This window comes from Cannabis sativa, chromosome 6 (assembly GCF_029168945.1).
Source record: "Cannabis sativa cultivar Pink pepper isolate KNU-18-1 chromosome 6, ASM2916894v1, whole genome shotgun sequence".
Classification (NCBI taxonomy): Eukaryota; Viridiplantae; Streptophyta; class Magnoliopsida; order Rosales; family Cannabaceae; genus Cannabis; species Cannabis sativa.
Genome location: NC_083606.1, coordinates 9279541 through 9286226, shown reverse-complemented (window position 1 = coordinate 9286226; position 6686 = coordinate 9279541).

Genomic DNA, 6686 nt, shown 5'->3' with positions numbered 1-6686 from the left:
AACATTATTTTCTATATTGTAAATTATTCTGAATTTCATAAAATTTTGTAGGTTATCTTATATAGCTATAACGTACATGAATATGAAAAAAAAAAATTAGACTAAAAAATTTTTCTGGATACCGAAACAAGTCATGGGTATATCAGTACATTTCTTTTAAAAGGGTACATTGTAGAATCACCCTAAGTTTTATCTCTCTCTAATTATTTAAGGTGTTAAAGGACAAGAGTGAGGAGTGGTAGTAATGAAAGAGAGATTCATGTAAAGTCAACAACGGTAAATCCTCATTTTGGTCTGCTATTTTTTTTTTTTTTTTTTTTTGGCAGTTGAGAAAGTTGTAATATTATTTAGTGAAGTGGAGGCTTGATTTCGATAATTCTCCACAAAATAATCATCTATTCTCTTATGGAATATTAGAGAACTCTAATTTTATTTTTAACTTTTTTTTAGAACATTTTTAACTTATTATTTGAAAATAATAAAAAAAAAATGCGATAGAATTTTAAGTTAGGGGTGGCACATGGCAATTCAAATATTGTCAACAAATCTTAATTTTAATATTATTTTATTATTATATCAATTTTTTTTTAAAAAATTTAATCACACTAAAATAATATTTATCCAATTATTAAAATTTTATAATAAAATTATATTTCAATCTTTTTTATTTGTATTACATTTTATAACAATATAAAAAAATTTAAATCAACAAATAAAATATTAATAAATTAAAGAATTTATCACTAAAATATTAACATAATATAGTACTTATCAAGATGTTCTCATTGTACTCGGCGAGTTTGTATGTACCATGGTTTGTTATCTTGTAACGTGGTGCGGACATTTTTAGTTTGGTCCAAACATGCTTGTTGTAGGATCTTTTGTATCAGGAAATGTTCTTCGAAGCATTAAGTCTTCTATGGAGAATTTCGTCTCCTTGACTTATTTATTGAAGTACCTGGCAACTTTTTTTTGGCAGACATACGCTTTTAGTTGGCTTGCTCTCTTCTTTCTTCTATTTCGTCAAGGGATTCTGCTAGCAAGATGTTTACTTTTTGGTCATGGTAGACCAAAAGTATAGAGTAGGCTGTTGGCGGATCAGGTCAGCTAGGGTACAAACCAAGTGGCTGGCGAGGCTGAGGGAGCATTGCCTGGCCACTTTGATGAGGCTATGGCCGCCAGATTGTGGAAGGTTATGGCCAGCTAGGTTGTTGAACCCATGGTCGGCCAGCCTGTTGAGGCCATGGTCGGCCAGCCTTTAGGAGACGAGGTCAGTGCTGCAGTCCAAGACAATTTGATCCCACCTACACTTAGCTGGCTTTACCCCCGACATGATTGTCATAGAGCCTTCATGCACTCCTATCAAAAGTTGTTCAATTTCTTTCTTAGCAACACATTTTAGAGGTGATATTGGGATTCCACGTCTATGTGTTACCCTTCTAGGATTGGACACCTAGTAGCTTTTCCCCTCATCCTTGCAATCTGGCAAGATTTTTGTTTAGAGATATGTTGTTATGGGTGTCATCCATGTTGAACTGACATCTAGCATGTCTATTTCTTCCAAAATAGAGATGCTTAATTATTTTAAGAACTAAACGGGTACCAAGTTTGCCTTGGCTGTCAAGGCATTGCTGGCTAGTCAAGCGAGTGCATTGGCTATTGCATCTTCTTTGGGGACTTGCCTTTTAGTATAGCCTTTGAGCTGACTTAATAAGTCTCAAATCTAACTCAAGTAGACTATCATCTTTTCATATTAGGCTGTGTATTCACTTAGGACATGATTTATGACTAGGTGAAAGTCGTTGTGTATATTCAAGTAATTAGCCTGTACCTCTTGTGCTAGCTTGAGGCCAGCAATCAGAGCTTCATATTCAGCCTCATTGTTGGAAGCATTGAAGCTGACCTTCATTGCCTCGTGCAACTATTGCTCCAGGTGTCTTGAGGGTCATGCCTGCACCAAGCAAGTGGAATGCACTTTCTAGGTTGAATTGTCTTGCTCTTGCTCTCGCTTCTTCTCTGGCTCTTGCCTTTCTCCTAAATCTTGAGAGATTTCAAGAGATAAGCTCATTCATTCAGCCATGAAGTCATCGAGAGCTTGGAATTTTATAGCCATGCTTGATCGATGAGTGATCTCATATTGGTCGAGCATGATGGCCCACCTAAGTGGTCGGCCAGATGCTTCAAGTTTTTATAGCCATGCTTGATCGATGAGCGACCTCAAATTGGTCCAGCTTGATGGCCCACCTAAGTAATGGGCCTTGGCTAGCTAGCCTTTGGCCAAGTAATGGGTCTTGGCCGGCCAGCCTTTGGCTGGTTATACTTTCTTGGCCGGCCAGATCGACGAGATTCCCCTTGTTGGCCAGGCCGGTTTGTGGGTTAATGGGAGGTTGATCTTACCGATTCCTTAAGTTTGGTTGATCCACCTGCTTGAAATTATTGTTCTGTGGTAGAACAAAGTCATTCCAGTTCTTGCTCCTTGGGTTATTATTGTCCTGTGTGTTGTTGGTTATCCTAGGACCCAGCTTGTCGAGAGCAAGGTCTCTAGGCCTTGGAACAACTTGTTCTCAGATACCCTGGAAAGAGAGTCATAATGGTGGTCGGTTAGGGCCTGGCCAGAATGTAACACACCCTCTTTGAGGTTGCTTTGTCGTTGTCAAATGCCTCCTAGTGCCAGGAACTATTTATTTGTGCCATACGGTCTTTCCAAAAATATTTGACCATTGTTAAGGAGGAAAGGTTCTGTCCTTGTGTTTGAGGAACTTGATTGGACTGTTTGTCTATGGTCTACATGCTTGTAGACCTGCCTGATATGTCTATGAACCTTTCTCCCAAAGGATCAGTTCTCTCATTGAACTACCTCATCAAGTCATTAGCCTCCCTATTGCAGTGGTTTAATTTTGGCATGCAGGCTCAGAGGATGTATTCCTAGTCATCCTCCACTTTAGGAATTCACGTCTCTGCAGGGTGAAAGCATCGCAACTAGCAACGCATGGTTCTTTTTATCCTTTTTTGAATTTGCGTCTCTACTAGGCGAAAACATCGCAACTAGCATTGTGTGGTTCTTCTTGTCCTATTTGAGTGACCTGGCCTACAACTTCTCTAAGCCTGGCCACCTCAATATCATCTCCCAATGTCAAGTGAGGCTCACCAATAACTGGTTCGCCGATTTCTGGCACTGTTTCTCCTACGTAGCACCGTTGAATAGCCACAATTGTGTTTTGTGGAGGCTATCCCTATTGGGTTTTGGGCCCTAAATAAAATTCATTTCAATATAATCAGATTTACTAATTAATAAAAGATCAGAAATCATTTTATGTTGAATGGTTCACATGATTTATTTCATGATTATACTTAATTTATAAATTCTATTAAGTCTAGAACATATATAAATATGTATATATATATTTTTATTCATGATTATAGTATCGTCAGCACAGTAAAATATAATCATGATTATATGTTCAAAAGTTTAATTCTCGTGATTTGTCAGTTCATTAAATTTAGACTAGGACTGAATATTTCGAGCGGGTTCGACCCGGACCCGGGCAACCCGCAAAGCCTTTTTAAGAAAAAATATTCAAACCGACTCGGTCAACCCGCAAATTTTTTTTAAGAAAAAATATTCGGACGGGTCGTGTTCAACCCGGTACCCTTCGTGCGTGTTTGCGGGTTAAGTTTTTAGGACCACCGGGTTTTGGGTTGAACCCGAACCCGCCCGCCAACCCGCATATTTCATATATTATATATATTTTTTTATTACATATTATATATTAATTAAAAAATAAAAAGAATTAAAAATAAAACTAAAAACTAAAAAACCCTAAACTTCCCTTTACCTTTTACTATGGATATGGATGTATTTTGAAATATTTTAGTTTTCACTTTTATCATGATTCATACATGAAGATGACATTTGATTTGATGAACAAGTTGTTTGTTGGTTGGATTGATTAATGCTTCTTTTCTACAATAGTTGATTTGATGAATAAGTTGTTATATTATATATGTTTAATTTAATAAATAAAAAAAATAAAAGAAATAATTATTTGAATAAAATATTAATTTTTTTAAAGAGTTGACCGAGTTGACTAGGTCAACCCGTTGACCTCGTCAACCTGGCCAATCGTGACCCGCCAACCCGTGACCCGCCAACCCGACCCCTATTCAAGTTCGGGTTCGGTTTCATTTTTTTAAACCTGAAACCCATGAAACTGAAACTCGATAAACCTGCCCGATGTTCAGCCCTAATTTAGACTGACATGATAATCGGCAACAAGGTATACTTACACCTTGGATAAGTGTTATGTCATTTCTAAGGCATTGGTAGAGTTTACCATTATCAGATGTATGGAGTACACATTGGAAGGGACCGATATTGATCTTGGGTAAGATATCATAAACTTACCCTTATATCTTTCTAAGTCAATATCACTGGTTGATCTTAGATCTATGGATCTTAATCCTGATAAGGTTAGGTTCATCTTAGTTTTATTATTTGTGGAAGCTAACAAATGGTTCTGGCAGATATTTATATCTTGGGAACATGGTAGTTCAATTGAGTGGGAGCGCTGATCATAGATATGGAATCTATAGCTTCTTAAGTATTTAGAAGTGATTTCTTTCGAGCTTGGCTGAATAGAGATAAATAATTGTGATCTCATTTCAGTAATTATATTACTAAAATATCATTTATAGGTAGCTAAGTGTTTTAAGGATAAAATACATTGAAGGGTAGAACGATAAATATGTCCCTTTTTGATGTAGATCATCTATAGAGGATTTTTGACTATTAGAATTGTAACAATAGATAATCATAACATATCTATATCTTGGTATGTATAGAGCATTCTATATAATTGAGAGTCTAATTCAATTCCAAATATATAGTGGTGCAAGGCAGAACTAATAAGTTAAAAAAATTATTTTGTAAATTCTAGATCTACTTATTGAAAGCTCGGTTATATAGGCCCATGGTCCCTTCACTAGTTGAGAGAATACTACTTTCAGACTCATTTAATTGGTTTTAATTAATCAATTATAATTCTAAAACTAGACTATGTCTTATTTGTAAATTTTCACTAAGTAAGGACTTAATTGTGAAAAAAAGAGGTTTTGGGGTCTATTTATTAATTAAGAGACTTTGTGTGGTCTAATTAATAAATAATATAAACGGTAATTTTATTTGGTAATTAATTATAATTATTAAATAAATAGTTTTGGTATTTATAGGATTGAATTAGAAAATATGATATTATTGAAAGAAGAATAAGTGGTTGAAATAAAGTGACAAAATTGTAACTAGAGATTGGTCCCTTTATGGCTGGCCACTAGTGTGATTTTTTGCCAAATATTTTATTCTTTTTTAATCCATATAATTCAACCCTAAGCCCTAGTTGAAACACTATAAAAGGAACATGATGCTCTCATCTCATCCAATACTTGACTTTTCAACCTACCAAATCTAGTTTTCATTCTCTAAAAACTAGTAGATGAGAGACACCTTCTATAGTGATTTTCAAGCCTCCTTCATTGTTCTTCATACTCAAGCCTATAGTGATAGAGTGTCATGCCCACACATAGCAAGTCAAGTACTCAATCATAGTGAGTAAGACGGTGGTAACCAAATCCGAAGGAGAGAAAGAGATCCAGACTCAGATCTTGATAATACTCTGCGACAAAAAAGAACAAGGGTTAGAGATCTGAGCAGAAAGAGTCATTATATTCTGCTGCAACCAATATAAGGTTTTCTAAACTCTTATGTGTTTAATTTCATTATTTTAGAGATATTTATATTTAGGATGTTAATCAACATACTTGTTAGTAAATCTAGATCATGGTAAAATATTTCTAACAATCCCATGTTAATTTGCTCTCCTATATGAGATCTTGTGGATTCATCCAACCTTGGAGGAATGTCAGGATCAACAGGACTCACATCATTGGCTAGATTGACAGTGTTATGTAGGTCGGTAGGTCCCTTTGTGGTGGGAGAAACACTAGTCTTAGAATTTACCGTCATGGGATCCTGACGAGGATTCAAGGGGGGATTTCTTCTATTTAAAACTATGGTGATAATTAAAATTTTAAAAATTTTGAAAAAAAAAGTTTTAATTTTTTTTAAACAAATTTTTTAATTAATATTTTGGACTTTGACGCCAATTTGGACCTTGACACCCAGACCACCAGACCCAAACCCCGACCACGACCCAGACCCGAACCCCATACTCGAATCCCAAGCCTCGATCCCAGCTCGGATCCGAACCTGAACTCCGGCTCTAGACCCAAACCCAACTTAAATATTATAAAAAAATGAAAAATAAAATAAAATTTACAAAACACACTTTTGTATTCTGTTTTTAAAATTGAAAAACAAAAGTGGTTATAGAACACAATTTTATTTTTTAAAAATAAAATTTTAATAACAAAAATTTTACTTTTACTATTGTAATTAATAAATTTTAAAATAAATGTTACCAAATATATCCTTCAATGTATTTTCATTTTAAAAGGATAAATTAGAAATTTTGAAAATATAACACAAATAGTATACATAGAAATTTATTTTAGTTAAATACAATTTTAATTTAATACATATATATTAAAATATTTTTTTTAGTATAAAGTCTCACGTCTTAGATTTGTTTTTTTTTTTTTAAAAAATATGTATGTTTTTAATTATTTTCGTG